Source organism: Dromaius novaehollandiae, chromosome 8 (assembly GCF_036370855.1).
Source record: "Dromaius novaehollandiae isolate bDroNov1 chromosome 8, bDroNov1.hap1, whole genome shotgun sequence".
Taxonomy (NCBI): Eukaryota; Metazoa; Chordata; class Aves; order Casuariiformes; family Dromaiidae; genus Dromaius; species Dromaius novaehollandiae.
This window is the reverse complement of record NC_088105.1, coordinates 13,941,257-13,957,321: the sequence shown is the minus strand read 5'-3', so window position 1 is coordinate 13,957,321 and position 16,065 is coordinate 13,941,257. Positions and strand designations below refer to the sequence as shown.

The 16,065-nt window shown below is 53.7% G+C and overlaps 1 protein-coding gene across 4 annotated transcripts in view; it reads right to left on the bottom strand.

Annotated features, from left to right (window-relative positions):
• The window catches only part of NOS1AP (nitric oxide synthase 1 adaptor protein), a 44,550-nt gene that overhangs the window by 13,289 nt on the left and 15,196 nt on the right, over positions 1 to 16,065 (bottom strand). The gene's annotated exons all lie outside the window — the stretch shown is intronic.

The following is a 16,065-nucleotide window of genomic DNA, read 5'->3' as shown; positions in this document are numbered from 1 at the left end:
CTGCAAAGGGACGCCCAGGCCAGGCACTCCCATGCAACGCTCGGCCTCGCTCCGTGACGAGCCTCCATGTGACGCTTCCAGCGCCGCGTGATGTATTAACTTTGGCAGCCAGAGCCGACAGGCAGGAGAATCTGCTGGCCCTGACCTGTAATTTAATGATAAAAGACCTGAAAATACAGTTCCTCAAAGCCATTGTAAAGTCGCTGATGGGGACAGGAGAGACAGATGACTCGGAAAAGTCTCCGGCCCCAAGCAGGTTGCTTTGGGCTCTGGCTGCTACAGAGGCCTTTTTGGGTGCCGCAGCAGTGGGGCTGCCGCCCAGGAGCGCACAGGCTCCAGGGAAGGTGCTGTGAAAAGCACAGGACCGAGCAGCCTCCCACACTCCCCTTCTCCGCTGTGAAAGGCAGAGCGGCGCCGCGCTCCAGAGCCCCCTCCTCTGCGGCTTGCTAAGGATCCAGACCAGCAGTGGGGTCATACTGAGGGATCCAAAGTCGAATGCTACCGAAATGTCCCAATTTAACCCAGAAAAGGTGAGCTGCAGCCTAATTACTTTGCAGTAATCATCCGAAGCCCTTCTGAAGCTAAGCCTGCTATTTTTCCTTCCCCGACAGCGCGAGCTGCAGGCTGTGACACCGTCCCCGGTCCCCAGGCTGGCTGCATCGCGCTGCTCCCATTACGGCACTGCAACCCGATTTATTGCTCCTAACGTTCATTGATTAAACACATCAGGTTTCACTTCCGAGCTGCTGGAGCCACGGGTTTTCTGTTCTGGGCTATCCCAAGTGCTGATTAATTTGAGCTTAGAAGAGACAGCAAACCTGAAAAATATCTCGGGGTTAGATAAACTACTTTTAGCCAGGCCTTGGCTGAATAATAGCCCCAGAAAAGAAGTGCAGACAGGCCAGTACCTCTCAGCAAAGGCGTTAACAAAACACCCAGCAGATGCTACTGGGACAGAATCAATGCAGAGCTCTCGGGAGAGGCTTGGGCAATGCCACATCTAGCTGATCGCTGCGGGCAGCACAGACTGCCCCGGCTCGTCCCCCTCCTGCCTGCTCGGGGCCCAGCAGAGCAGCAAGCCCTGGGGAAAGCGCTTCTGCCACGTGAAGCCAAAGTCCCCTGTGCTGAGGGGCCTGTGGCAGAACTGCAGGGAACAAAAAAGTCAAAGCCGCAGAAGGACCCAACAGCAGAGTTGTTCAGTGCTCTCATAAATCCAGGCCTTTGCTCTGATGCCCAGATGAGGGCCAAGCATCCCTGCAAATCTGTGCTGTGGCACTTAGAAAGCCACCGCACACCCTGTCCGAACCGCAGCTCATTAGTGCGATCACTGCAACGAGCGCCGGCGCTCTCCGCGATACATCTCCAGTGCAACAAAGCGCAGCTCCAACCAATAAAGCGCTAATGAACTCATGCCCACTGGGGCTCGCTAATGAAACACTAACCACAATCTAATAACAGATCAACAAGGAAGGGAATTCAATAAAACGGCAACTTAGCAGCGCCTCTTCTCAGGTCCGGGGGCGGCTCGTCGTGCCGAGACACGGATGGTCCAAAGGGAGAAGCGGGGACACCACAGACGCACCGACGGGGCAGAGCTGAGCCCTCCCACGCCCCAGAGCCACCCAAGGTGCCACGGAGCTGCCAGCCGGAGTCGGGGCAGAGCTGGCTCAGCGGGGCGTCCTGCAGCCCCGCAACTGCAGACGGTCCCCAGCCAACGCGGGAGCCTCGCGGGAGATGGGGCCGCGGGAGCAGGAGCGAAGCCGCAGGGCAGGCGCTGCCACGCCGGAGGAACGCGGACTCTGCGCAGCCGGGCTAGGAGAGCCCCGGAGGTCGGGGACGTCTTGCTGGCTTTGCGGACTTCCAGATTTGAGCTTGAGAAAACAGGTGACCAAAGCGAGGAGGAGCAGCAGGGAGAAAGGGGCACAGACTAGGGACCAGGGCGAGAGAGCAGCCAGCAGAGCAAGCAGAAGAGGAGCACAGGCCCCCGCGCAGAGCAAGGCAGAAACACCCGCGCATGCTTTTACCCCTCTCTACAACCACGGGAGCATGAAGCGTCCTTCGCAACACTCCAGCCCAGCAGGTCAACCGCACTTCACCCCGAGCAGTAGCTACGCATGGGGTTGAAGCAACGGCCCCGGCGCAGGCCAGGCCTCGTGTAAAAAACTCGAGATAACACCACTGCCTTCGCCTGCTGCATCCTTGCTGCAGTCTCCTGGGGAAAGGACCACCGGCTTTGCTGCAACAGGCGTACCCTTTTTTGGGGAAAGGGGACATCTGCCTGCCATACAGGTCACTGCGGCAATCCTAGAAGATACACAAGTGCAAGAAATAATTTCGGAAATGCAGGGAAAAGGGAGAGAGTAAGGGAAAAGTCCCCACTCTGCTCCTAGGTTGCAAACTCTTGGACAGCTCCACAGTCAGTCTCCGCCTGAAGTTCTGACTAATCACGCTGCTAAAATTTTCGAGGAAAGGTTGAAAACAAACATTTGATTTATACCAAAGTTTTTTAAAAAGATGTATTCAAGAAAGAACTTAAGGTTTTCTCACTAATGAAGGAAAAAATGTATAAGCTCTCTTGTAAACTCCAACTAGCAAAGACACAAGTGAATTAAGACTATCCCTGAATTTTACACAGCCTACAGAATAAACATGTTTATCTTATCAATTAGAAAAGAAATATCCATTTCATCAGAGCCTTACCACTGACCCCAGGTTAATGGAGACTATTTTTAATGTTGGTCTGTTACGCAGAGTTCACTAGTTAAATAGCTTTAAAGACATGGTCTTCAATTGCAAAATAATGCCAGCTGGTATATGCATCACTGTGCGGCAGGTTTCTACCGGGACAGCATTAAAATCACCCTTCCTGGAGAACAGAGCAACATATGTTGCTTAATAGAGAGTGCATGTAACCTTGTCACTTTGGAGTAAAATTATGTATCAAATCGAATGTGATGGGTACTGTGTGAAAAGCATGGAAAAACATCAACATGCTCGGAAACATGTTTCCCTGCCTCACTGTTTCTACGCTCGTTTAACGGAGGACAAAAATTCCCTCTTAACTAAACGCGGCAGCAAGGCTGGGCCGGTAAGATACCGAAGAAGAGAGAGGGTGTCTTTTCACGTTCATCATCCCCCCGTGTTCATAATCATCTGAAAAGGTTAATCTGAATAAAAATGCCCTCATTTTATCCTAACTCATCTGAACAGCACTGAGTATAGATTTAATTCTACTCACCAGCATCCTCCATCAGAAAGGGGTAAAACACTGGGAATGCTACATGGACCGACTGTGCTAGCAGCATACAGATAAACTCGGTATTTTTTAATGGCACTTGAACTCATCAGACAGTCCCTGCCCTCCTCCATCCCCCAGCCCTCCTCTCCCTCTCACCCCAGAAGAACAAAAAGGAGATTACAAAACTGTGCTGGGGAACGAGGGAAGGTCCGAGAATTCAGCTAGCAGGAAAAAGCAACTCCCACAACCCTCGTTGCTGCTCCAGCTTGGGAGGCAGCATAGAAAATAAATAAAGTCTGTGTTACGGGAAAAAATACAGAAGGGGAGCGGCCCGCCGTGCCGCTCCAGCATCGCCTCGCAGCCAGCCAGCTTCGCCGGGGGGACAAAACACGGCGTTAAGGTCGCACAGGGCGATGCAGCCCCTCGCCGCAGAGCAGTGCAGGGAGGCAGCAGGTAACGGCTGGACCCCTCTCCCCCCACCCCGGAGCAGCTCCAATTCCCAGCTCTCCAGCACAGCAGCTAATAAAACACCTTTACAGTGAGACTTTAACCCAAGGTCGGCTGAGGTTAGTGAAAGACGGGAGAATCGGCAGACTTGCAAAGATTTTCTCAGCTCTTTGGGGTGCAGCGGTAATGTTTTCTCGGTGAAGAACCGACGTATTAGAAAACGACGGCTGAAGATGATTTTAATCGGCACAGGCTCCGTCGCTCCAGAAGCCCAAGAATTAATGACTACGTGGGGAAACTACGTACCTTCAAATTTCTGTTGCTGGAAATAAAAGGAAGAGAACTAAAGTGGTCTCAGAAACGCAGAGAGCATGAGGTATAACCCACAGGGGGGACTTGTAAAAGAAGCCTCTCCAGGACCCCGACAGCAGCAGCCACACGACAGCACCGCGCAGGGAGACGAGCCCGGTGCCTTACCCAGCTACACGGGGCTATCAAACCCCAGCAACGCGCTTTGACAGCCCGGGCCAGCCAGCCCGCGGGCCGCGCTGCAAAGGGAACTGAGAGGGATGCGGTCCTCTCGGCACCGGGGGCACGACCGACAGCGAGAGCTGCCAACGCTTCAAGGCGAGGAGGGAGATCAGGTCTTTGAAACTGGACTTGGTGACACTGGGCACTTGCTGACGCACGCCTTCAGGCACAGCTGAGTGCTAGGAGCAGGATACGATCAGGACACTCTCCTGTTTTCTTTATTTCCTTCTCAGCAGCAATGAGAAAGCTGAGCCATCAGATACCCCCTCTCCCCCTCTGCCAACGACTTACTTTGCTGGAGACCAAACGCTATGGCTAAATCCCAAGGAAACCCTCACAGCAGTGTTCACACTGCAATTTTAGCCTGCGCGGGCAAAGACGAGCACTTCTGCAGGGAAAATGAAGGGCACGACGCTGATCTGTGGGAAGAGGACAGGGAAGTGAGTGGCAGCTCCATCAGTGCTGGCACTTTGTTAGCACAGGGAAGAGCGCTGCTCCCAGCCCAGCCGCAGGAGAGGGGCTCTGCCAACCCCAGCACGCCCGGGACTGCAGGCTGCCTGTGGCCCGGGGAACCAACAGCTGCTGGAGCAGAAAGCCGGGAAAGCTCAGGCACGCGTGAGACGTGTGCTGCACACGGTGTGCCCAGGGGCCGCTCGCAGACCACCAGCCCAGCTCTATGCATCCCACCGAGCGCTGCCAGGCGGAGCGTGCAAACGGGCCGTGCTAGGCAGCGACACGCGGGCACCGAGGCGAGCTGGGGAGGCGCTGCAGAGCGCGGGGGCAGCTGACTTGCCACTTCTGCGCTGCGCTTTAAGCCCACGGTGGCTAAAGCTCTCGGAAGGGGAATACGCTGAAGGACTTGCTCAGCCTGCTAATCTGATCAGCAATAAAGGGACTAAAACCCATTTTTAGAAGATGGTCTTAAGCCCTCCCACCCTGCCGCTGCGCTGCGGTGCATGCACACACGAGGGAATCCCCCGGCCCTCTGCCAAGGGCGTGGGATCACGCCCCAGCTCTGCGGGCATGCTTGGCCCCCGCGCTGCCCCGGCAGCTCTCTGCCACGGGTGCAGGGTGCCGCGAGCTGGGGCTGGGTGCCAAGGAGCCGGGCAAAGAGGCGCGTGAGCAGGGCACCCGGCGAGCCCTGCTGGGGCGTCAGCCCACCAGCGAGCCCTGCTAGAGCAGAAAGGCTTTTCCAGGCATGCGGGCAGCGGGTGAACAAATGTCGCTTCCTCCCCGAAAGCGGCAGAGCACACGGAGCTGGCTCGCGCACGGGGAGCCCAGCGCTTTGGGGCAGCACTAGGATTCTCCCCAGGTTCCAACAGCAAAGCCACTGGCACAGCTGCAAGAGGACGCATCAAACACATTAGACATATCTTATAGTATAGACCCAACAGAAGAACCGATGACAACTGCAAGAATGCAAACTCTCCATTGCACCCAGATCACAGAAAGCTCCTTAGTGGCACAATCCAGCAAATCCTGCATTTTTTCAGTGCTTCGACCCTAACTCATCACCCTGAGCATGCCTGGTTTCCACGCTCATGGCTTGCGCCCCGTTCCTGGCCTGGGAGGTGCACCGAGCCCAGCAGCTGCGCGGGGCATCACTCAGTGCTGCGCACGGGGAAGCAGCAGTACAACCAGCACACAGGGCAGGTGGTGCTTGCTCTCTCTTCTGATGTCTTCAGATAACGGCTGGATGTTTTTTCCGGAAGATCGGCTTCAGCTGGACACAAATCACCAGTCTCCAACCTGGTGGAAGGTCTACAGCTTATGTCATCACGGCCAGGCGAGGAGGCAGCAAGGGCCCTTTCCAGCGCTGGGAGGCAGAAGGGCAGGACACCGATGCCCTGCACTGATCCAGAGCCATGGGTCAGCCCCGTGCCGACATCGTGGTGATGGTGAACCACCAGTGTCCCACCAGCCCTAAGACTCTCAGGAACAGCTCTGGACATGAGCAGGGAAGATCCTGGGGAGCGGAAAAAAGGATGGAGAAAGACAGAAACAGCAGACAGGCGACGTTCATCTGTACCCCTGAGGCGCTGGGACGTGGCCGGCACGGCCAACAGGTTTGGGTGTCTTGGCTTGCTCTCTGGGGAGCTGCTGCCAGCTGCCACCCCAGTGCCCTCTGCACCAAGCCATGCCCCAGGCATCGCTGCTTTGGACTGATAACGTGGAATGTTGGATGCTGGTTCTTCGGTTTAACAGTGCTTTTTAAAACACGTCCAAGGTTCACCAGAGTTTGCACATGTGGAAAAATGCAGCCTCATCCAAGGTACATATGTTTGTCTGAAATAAGACATGATTTTGGTTTGTCCTGACAAGGTCAGTGTCTATATTTCCATCCAACTTCAGGTTTAATTTTGGTAAGTGACTCTGACGGTGGTGCGTACTGACGGGTATAAACCGGCATCAACTAAAAATATCTGTGTTGAGAGAGCAGCAGAACAGAGTTAAGACTGCTGCTTTGAAATAATCCCTGGATCACAGCAAACCCACTGATGATAGAATATTTGTTCCAATAACATCAAACGTTTCATGATAAATCCCGTCTGCCGTTTGCTATTCCCTATCATATAGCAGCCTTAATTTCACTTCCTACAACCTCCTTTCACTGCTCCCGGGTTTCACTGCTTTTGCTAGCAAACTAGGATGCATACACAAGTCATCTTTAATCAGCTCCTCAGTCTAAGAAATACTAATTTCATACGAAGCTCAACAGAAAGCTGAACTGACACAAACTAAATCAATTGTCAAGCACAGGGTTCAACAGATAAAGTTCTTGTATGTAACAGCTGCTTCTCAACCCCATTTGCAGACTCTCGTTTACAAGATGATTTATCTCCCTTACAAGAAGCCCTTTGCAGAGCCACACTTTACTGTCCCAGGCTTAAGTTCTTTTGTTTGTTTTGTTTTTTTAAAAAAGCAACAATTCTTAAAACCAGAGATTTAAAGGAGACGCGAGACGTATCAGCATTCCCTGCCCGAAATGCTGCACTCTGGCACGGTGCAGTTTCACCCGACGCCTGCAGGCGCCGTGTGCCCGCGGAAGCCGCGCTGTGCGGCGGGAGGCTGCACACAGCCGTCCGGGGGCTCCGACTGTGCCGGTGGCTCCATGACGGATGCATTAGCTCACAGTGTAGGAGTGCACTTAGCAAAATCTTTCAGCTCCACCCAGCCCACGCAGCAGCTCATTAAAACAAACAACCGCTCCCTGTGCACTTATTCTTCACTTCAGTATGGCTTCATTAATACTGAGCTGGTAAGAGAACGCTAATGACCACATCCCAGTACAACCGTATTCGCCCCCGCTTAATTGCAACTGCTCTGGGTGGAAACGGCTGCTCGCAGACGGCCAGACCAGCTCCTCTCTCCAAGGCCACACCGAGCATTTGACCACAGGGTCCAAAGCCTCAGCTGGGCTGTTGCCAGGCTGTTGCAAGAGCTGGGGCTCGTATCAAAACGGCCATGGGTTACTCACGAGCAGAAGATAGCTGGTCTTCATTTGACAGCTCTCGTCAGCGGCACACGAGGCACTGGTCGGAGAGGCCAGATGGTGCTGGCAGAGGCGGGCAGCAAGGGGGGCTGCGGGAGCATCTCCAGGCACTGCGGGGAGCCCAGCCCAGCGAAGTCCCGGGACTCTCCAAGCCTCGTGCACATCTGGAGACACATGAGAGCTGACATCGCTGTTCTTCCATGCTGGCAGGAGTGATGGTGACTTACAACTCATCTTACAAGTTTTTCTTTTTTTGGTCATATATTACGACTGCACTAGCTAGGCTGAAGGGCAACCGTCACCAGCCAGGACAGCAACGACAGCTGCCCCAGGAGCACGTGGAAAGCAGGTAGCTTTGCAAGCCGTGTATCTAGAGTTTCACAACAAGCCTGACGTAGATGAAAGAAACATAAGAAAAAACACGGCCAGCTGCTGGAGGTTCCCAAGTCACAGTGCGAACAGCACAAGGCGTCCAACGTAAAGCACGGGAACAGAGCCTGGGAGGCGAAGCTTACATTTCAAACCACGGCAAACAGTTTTATAAGTGAGATAAGGACCCCCTGGAGCAGACAAGCAGCACAGCTAGGGCCTGCCACCAGATAAGCTCGGCGCTCGCACGGGTGGCACGTGTCCAGAGCCTGACGGACATTGGCCACGAGCCACCATGGACAGGATGGGCTGGAGCTAGAGAAGGTCAGTCTGAATGACTTGGTCACTGCTCCAGCCTGGGAACCCATGGCACATCCAGCACCTACAGGTATAGAGGCACCTGTATATTTAAGTACTCGGGTGCGTTACAGGCTTTGACAGGGTGGTTTATCGCCAAGTAAAACCCAGAGGGCTGGCCAGTCAGCACACCGACAGCTGGGGTGTGAGATCAGCTGAGCGACTGAGTTTCTCTGCCTGGCCTCTTCTCACAGCATAGCAGGAGTCCACGTCACCCAGGTCAACGCTGCTCCGCTGAGCCAACTCCTTTGGACTGGTGGGTAATATCGAAAGCATCCGCTGCTCCCCCTGCTTTCAGCTCCAGCGCTCCTCATCTTCTGCGCCTCCAGTACTAAGCAATGTTCTTACTGTAATCAGAATAACAAGATGATCTCCAAAGCTTCCTTCCAACCACCGCTTGTATGATTCCTGTCTAAACCAAAGCTTCAATTAACCCCAGCGCTTTCACAGATGTAAGACAGATGGATAAAAGCTCTCAGTCTAATGGCAGAGCGGTGAGAGAGAGGGGAGCCTGTGACCATGGGGATAGCAGCTTGGCTGCCATCTCCTTCACTTCCACCGCAGCTTATAACAATTACTGTACTTTCCCTGCCCTGAAAGCAGGGCAGGGAAAAGGGACAGTGCCCTGCACAGGTACCTCCTGTGTGGAGGAGAGCTTTCCTGGCCCTGGCTACAGCTTCCCAACAGTACTAGGAGGAGACCAAGCCTTGGTCAGCTAAGCTGCAGGTCCTGCTATGCCACTGTCATGGGGAAAACAGCAAATTCTCTTCTCTGCAGCATCAAGATGCAAAAGCAGCCAGGCACGAAGGTCTGCAGAGACCGTGACTACGGCTAGTCCGTTAACGCCAAGCCTTGAAAAAAATCAAGCCTTGAAAAACAGTGGTTTTGGAAGTACAAGGAAGCAATGCATTATAGCTTACTATGTATGTAGGAGTCATTTTCCAGCCTCTCCCTACAGCTACAGGAGACAGAAAACTTGCTTTCTGTTTTTAAAAGGAAAGCTGGGACTGGCATTTAACTTCCTGACTGCAGAAACTGGGGCCCCAGAAATGCCAGAGCGCGCGAGATGCACGATAAAGCCGCGAGTGTTGACAGCGCCGCTGAGAGCAGCCAAAGTTCAGCGAGCGTGAGCTGGCTGCTCGTCGCCAAGCACCCCGTGCCCAAATGAGGCAGGCTCCTCCGGAGAAATGCCCAGATTTGGGCATAGCGGGCCCAATCCTCCTCCGAGGCGAGACTCGCCGTGGATTCCCTGAAGGCACCAGTATGAACTCGCAGGAAGAATCGCGTCCAGCATGTTTAAAGTCCTTTTAATGGGAACATGCTATTCTGCAGCGAAGGCCAGGACATACCAGCTTGCTCTGCAACAGCACAGGCTGGACCTCCCACCCGAGACCGACAGCCCTGCCCCCACAAGCTCCCTCCTTGCTTCAGTGCTTCAATTTAAGATGACCAAGTGCAGCATGTGTAAATGAACCAGTGTGTGGGTGCGTACGGGATACTGGTTGTACTGGTTATAAAAATAACCGGGCTACAGAGGCACACGTGGCTTTGCTCCACTCCCTCGTGTTTGAGAAAACTAGGAGCGGAGCTGCAGCCACGTATGCTGCGTGCAACATGCAGACACTGCTGCCAGATGCTGTTGCTTCTTCTGCAACTCGGGCATATTTTTCAAACTATGGCTGGATCACTGTTTAAAGGAGCAGGACACCTAGGTTTTCATTTTCTTGTAAGAAAGCTCAACCCGGCGCTGAAGATACAGTAAGGACTAGAGATGAGGTGCACACAGGTTAATGTTTATCACCCGACACCGAAATTCGCAGCAGCATGTTCTCTGGAAGCTCCGTACCTGACTGAATTCATAGTATTTCTGATTAGATACTCATTAGTTGTTCTACTACAGCAAACACATACTTAACATAGGTGATCACCCACCTGCAGGTGATCCGGTATAAAGCAGAGCTGAGATCTGGATTAAAACAGATTAGCAAGCGGGGCTTTTTTCCCCTAAAGGCCAGCTCTCATCTGCCAAGTAGCAGTGCTTAACCCAGCAGAGCCCAGCACTAATCTGCTTCCCTCCCGCGGCTCCTCTGCAGTCCCAAGGAGAAGACATTAAAACAATTATGCAAAAAGGGGAAGAGGAGGAACGCGAGACGGCTCCGGCTGCGACCCCAGTACGAAGCACGCAGCGCGACGGCGCTGCCCAGCCCGCGCGGGGCCCAGTGCGTCCCCACCGCGCCGGCTCCCTTTCGACGAGATGGGAACTGCAGCTACCGCCTGTTCGGGCGCTGCCAGCACGCGCGGTCCTGCGGTGACAGCTCCCTGCAGCGACACCGAACCGAGCGAGGCGAGGAGGTGGGACTTCCATTCCCTCAACCACTTTCACCTTGCCCGAGGCAGGCTTCAGCCGCGCTGCAAGGCAGAGTGGCAGCGGACACAAACGGTGCCCCTCGTCCCCATCCCGGGTCCCCTGGACAGACCCTCGGGACTCCCTGCTCCCAGCCAGCCACAAGCCAGGCTTTGCGGGAGCTGGCAGCTGCCATACCAGAGGGGCTAGAAACAGCATCTCGACTCCTGCAGAACAGGGCTGCGCAGTGGGGAGCGCCTGGCTACGGCCGGCAGGCTCTGCAGCATGGCCCACCCTCACCAGCAGCGCCGTGGGGGAAGTCACAAAAAGCCTCCTAATAACTTCAAAAACAACCCAAAACACCTCTGTGTTCAAGATTGAAAGCATTTCAGAAATAAAGTGAATCTGCAAGCTACCCTGCCTCAAGGTAGCTGTTCAGTGGCATATTATCGCTTGCTGCACGGAGGAGCAGAAGGCATCCCAAAATGAAGAGCAGCAGAGAGCTGCCCGAGGCTTGAACCAAAACCCACCCCAACCCCCTCGAGTGCAGGTGAGGGCAGAAGGGGGCCAGGACAACACGCCCGCCTAGGGCTCCAGAGATGGCGACGCAGCAAAGCTGGAAGCAAGAAGACAGACGTGGAAAGGTTTCCACCCTCGGTTGTGAAACACAGCCAGGTACTTCTTTCCCCCGCGTGCCAAAGAGCTCCTCTCCCACAGTTGCACAAAGCCCTTGAGTAACGCCAGCCTGGAAGGCAGATGAGTGGCCAGGGAGACCAGCAGGGACAAACTGAAAAAACGCAGGCTGGTAGTAACGTAACCCAGTCAGCAATTATGAAATTTGGACAATTAATAAAGAATGAATGAGCAACAGCAGGAAACACTTCACATATCAGAAACCAGCCAACGCTGTGGGTCTTGTTAGGTGCAAGAACTGTTCAACGATGTTTTTGTTTTGTAACTGGAAAAAACAGGTAATTATTCATATTGCACATTTGTTTCATGCTACTTCAGCAATAACTAATGCAGGTATTAATAACACTCACTGAATTTTACACTTTAAAACCATCAAGTCTGAATAATGCCCCTTAGAGAGTTTTAGAAAGATTTATAAACTTAGGTCCTTAAGAAAAGTTCAAGCTAATGAAAGTTTCAAGATTTCAGGCCAAGTTAGAAAACAGCCACTTAACAGGACTTAATATCGACCAGGACTGTAGTATAACTAGCCGCAGCAATAATCCTACGCAAACCAAGATCCTGAACAATCTTTTTTAATCAAATTAAAAACGCAGCTCATAAAGGCAATTGGGTTGGCTACGAAACTTAGAGAAGATGCTTTAGCTCCACCGTGTGCAGGCATTTGGCCAAAAGTGCCATCTAATAAGACAGTACAGCTCAGCTTAAAGGGACAAAATCCATCCAACTGGTGGATCCCCAAATGAAGCAACGATGGACAGCAAAAATCACAGAATGCCGGTGTTGTTCTACTAAAATGCCACAGGAATGAAAGCACAACAGCGCTTATTTTTATGTAGGTCTGGGAAAAAATGTCAACTATTTGCTGATAAAGGCGGTGGATACCACACTCGCTTGGGAAAGCAAAAGGCAGCGCTTGTCCGGTGAGCAGCGGCCTCCCCGGGCCGGCCCCGCTTCCTCCGCTCCCGCAGCCCTGCGGCACGCTGCGGAGTCGCGCTAGTCTTCACCGGCTGCTTTTACAGGAGTCACGTCGACGAGAGGCAGAACTGCATCCCGAAACGCAGAGGCGCTGAAGGGTTTCAGGGCGGCGGAAGGGCGGGCGACCCGAGCTCCCAGCGCTGGGCGGCTGCTGCAGAGGCAGCACGATCCCCGGGGCGGGGGAAGGTACGGCAGAACGGGTGAGTTTACCTCCATGCATAGCACCGCTGCAACCATTACTGATACAAAACACCCTGCTCCACTGCACACTTCAAACAAGCAGTAGAAAAGAGTTCAGAAAAAAGCCATAGGAACGCGAGGCAGGTTTCACAGAGTCTGAAGTCAGGGGGATTAAGACGATCTCCCTGTTTAGCTTATCCAAAGACCGGGCTAAGAGGCGCCTTGCTCACAGCTCGGAAACAGAGCTCTGGGGAGGCGTCCCTAGAGCAGGAGCCTCCTCGATTTCAGACAAACTCAGAAGTTCAAATCTTTGGGAGGCGAAGATGGATACATTCAAACCACAAAAAAAAAGAAGTATATTTTTAAGTGCCCTTGCTATAACCACGAACAATTCAACTTTAGAAAGACTGAGCAATCACAAGACAGACTTCAGGCATCTAAATTAGCAGCTCTGAGCTAAGCGCCGAGCAGTTGGAGCTAGCACATTCCCGCGCTTCCCGCCTGCTGCACGGCACCTACGCGGCTCCCAGGGAGCCTGGCGGGAGCCGCAATCCCCAATAACCCCCCCATTGCCAGCTCTGGGGCAATTGCTTTAGTTTTCCTTCTTTTAAATAGAGGATTTCTTGACATTTCTATATAGGTCAGCGGAGATGTGCTCTCTGCGTTTCCAGTGCTGGAAAAGCATGGCACACACGGCCTCAGCGTTCCTGGGAATCGGGAAGCGTTTGAACGAGTTTGGGCAAATCTCATTCTACAATTTTAAGAGGAATTAAATAGATATTGTTGGAGGAAAATGCAAAAATGAAACTGGAGGCCTTTGAGAGAAAAGAAAAAAAGAGACACAGACAGACTTGGGCTAACGTATTCCATCACTGCAATCCAACGCCGGAGGAACAAGCTGTAACGCATACACCTGAACAGCTCCAACGGCCCTGACGCCGCCCAAGCCGACCCTCCTCGCCGGCCTCCTGCAGGCAGCAAGGGAGGCTCCCACGCCGCTGCCGCCCGCACAGCCTCTGCCGCAGCAAGCCCGGCTGCTGCGCTGCACCAAAACCACTCCGAAGGGACCTGAGCAATGAAGAAACCAGGCCCTGGTGCGATCACGAAGCCCCGCAATTGCTACGAGCCTTACTCGGAGGCAAGAGAAGGGCTTTGCGAGCTAGCTGGTTTATTAGGCAATACGTGGGACGGACGCCTGTGCAAAATGGGGTCAGCTTCGAAGCCAGACCATGCTGCTCAGGACTGCACCGTGCTGAGCCTTGAAGATCCCTAGTGATGCTCAGTACTGTTGCAGCAACCCCCAGGACGAATGCAAAGCACTGCATGGAGGAATCCTCCGTCCGTCTCATTGCACATACTTGTGCTTTACTACCCAACAGCCAAATCACGCTAGTGCAGGCGGCCCCTGGCCCGACCCCCGGGTGCTCGCTGCTGACAGCTCGCTGGGTAGTTTCTTTGCAAGGCTGCAGCTGCCTCCACTTTGGCACTCTTCTTCGATGATGCAGGAGAGAACATTTCAACAAATTAAATCAAGGGGCTCTTAGCCTTCAAGGACCAGCAGAGAAGCACAAGAGCAAAAAGGATCGCATACAAGATTAGCATTTAAAATGCTGACTTCAGTTTGGTTCAGCCTTACTCCAGCTCAGCTCCCTGCTCAGGACCGATCTCTCTCAGAGCTGTTTTCTATTACGTTCCCGTACTGAATTTGGCCCTGTGATGCTGGGCACGGTCCTCTCCTCTAACGACGCTGCCTTCCTCAGCAGTGTGCGCACGCAGAGCCCAGGCAACCCAAGCAGCCGTCACCTCGCAGAGGAGAGGAAAGACATCGAGGGACAACAGTTTCTGTAACAGCTCTTCAAACCCTCACAGACAGCAGCTACCGGTGCTCTCACCACCCCAGATCTCCCAGAACGAGCTGCAGCCCTCCCCCTGGACAGCAAGGCTCATTTCCATCCTCCCTGCGATCCAGGGTTTGCAGCAAATCGCTCCTTTTTAGGAAAGGCCTCTGGGAAAGGAGGAAAAGTTAGAGGGGCCAAGCAGAGTGCAAGGCAGCCACCCGAGCACTACTAAGAGCTTCAGCAATGTTCGGGGTCGCTCTGTTATGCTGCATCCCAGCCTGGAAGGTGATAGCCAGGTTGTGCTTCAGGGGACTTAGCGCAATGCCACCGAGGGCCCCGCGGGATGCCCCATCTCCGTGGACTTGTTCCAAACTCCGCGATAAGGCAGAGCCTTGCTGTATTAAATACCTCTGATGTTCCACCCTAACGACTCATTAGCTGCAAGGTAATGCCAGCGTTAGGCGTTTCAGTACTTCTGTAAGAAAATAGCACAGCTTCTCTGGGGAAATGAGCTTTTCGGCGTAGGCTTCTCTTGCTTCTTGCGCAGCTGAGCTCTAGCTGTGAACTGGTCCCGTTGTGCTGCCAAAATTAGTTCCTTTGTGTAATGTGGAGCTCCTCAAAGGGCAGAGCCGTGCAAGGCCAGAAGCACGTTTCCAGCACGCACCAATACCCCCTCACGTACCCTGCTGCGCCCAACGGGTAATCCCGTCTACCACCACGACGCTTATAACATTGCATTAAAACTTGCTCAAAGTAGCAGTGACGAGGAAGAACAAACGCGAGGCGGGGGAGCGCGAGGGCAGCCGGCAGCTCGTAAGGGGGGAGGCGTTCGTGGAGGTACCCGACGAGCCGGCCCTGAACTTCGTGAGCAGGGGCGAAACAGGGGCGCACAGCTGGCGGGGAGGGAGGCGCGCCGGGCAGCCGCGCTCTCCCGCAAGCTGCAGGGAGCCAGACATTATTCCCCCTCCTTTCCTCTCCATGCAGCTCCCAGCCAGCGTTTGCCGACGGCTCAGGTGGTGGCATTCAGGAGAAGGAGCTCATGGTTGACTCACAGAAAGAGGAGGAGGAGGAAAGCCTCACTGAGAAAAACAACACAACCCAAGTGAACAAAGGTGGAGACGTGCAACAGGAGCACAGGGGATGCAAGCATTGCTGAAAGTCTCCCTCGCACCCTTCCTAAAAGAGGCCCCTGAATAGCTCCAAGGATCTGCATCCCCGGCGCCTCGAGGGTACCGCTTCATCACCCGGACCGTGGGCTCTGCTCCCGATCCGATGGCTGTGGCGTGGCACAGTTATCTCAAAACCTGCTGCAACTCTGTGAGCACGTATCCAGGGACAGTCAACATACAGGGCTGAAATAAACGGGAAGTTATTTTACTATGAAGTTAAACGACAGCGGCGGTGGTGGTAGAAACACGATAATCTCGCTTGGAAATTTGCCCTTTTTCTCTGTGATTGCCAGGACACCGAAGCAGCAATCACCACGCCAGCCATCCCCTCAGCTCCTCCCAGACCTACCATAATGCTTCTGAAAACCAGCCATGGTGGAAGCGGGCGTATCGCAGGAATATTTTAATTAAATGAGCTTGAAATTACG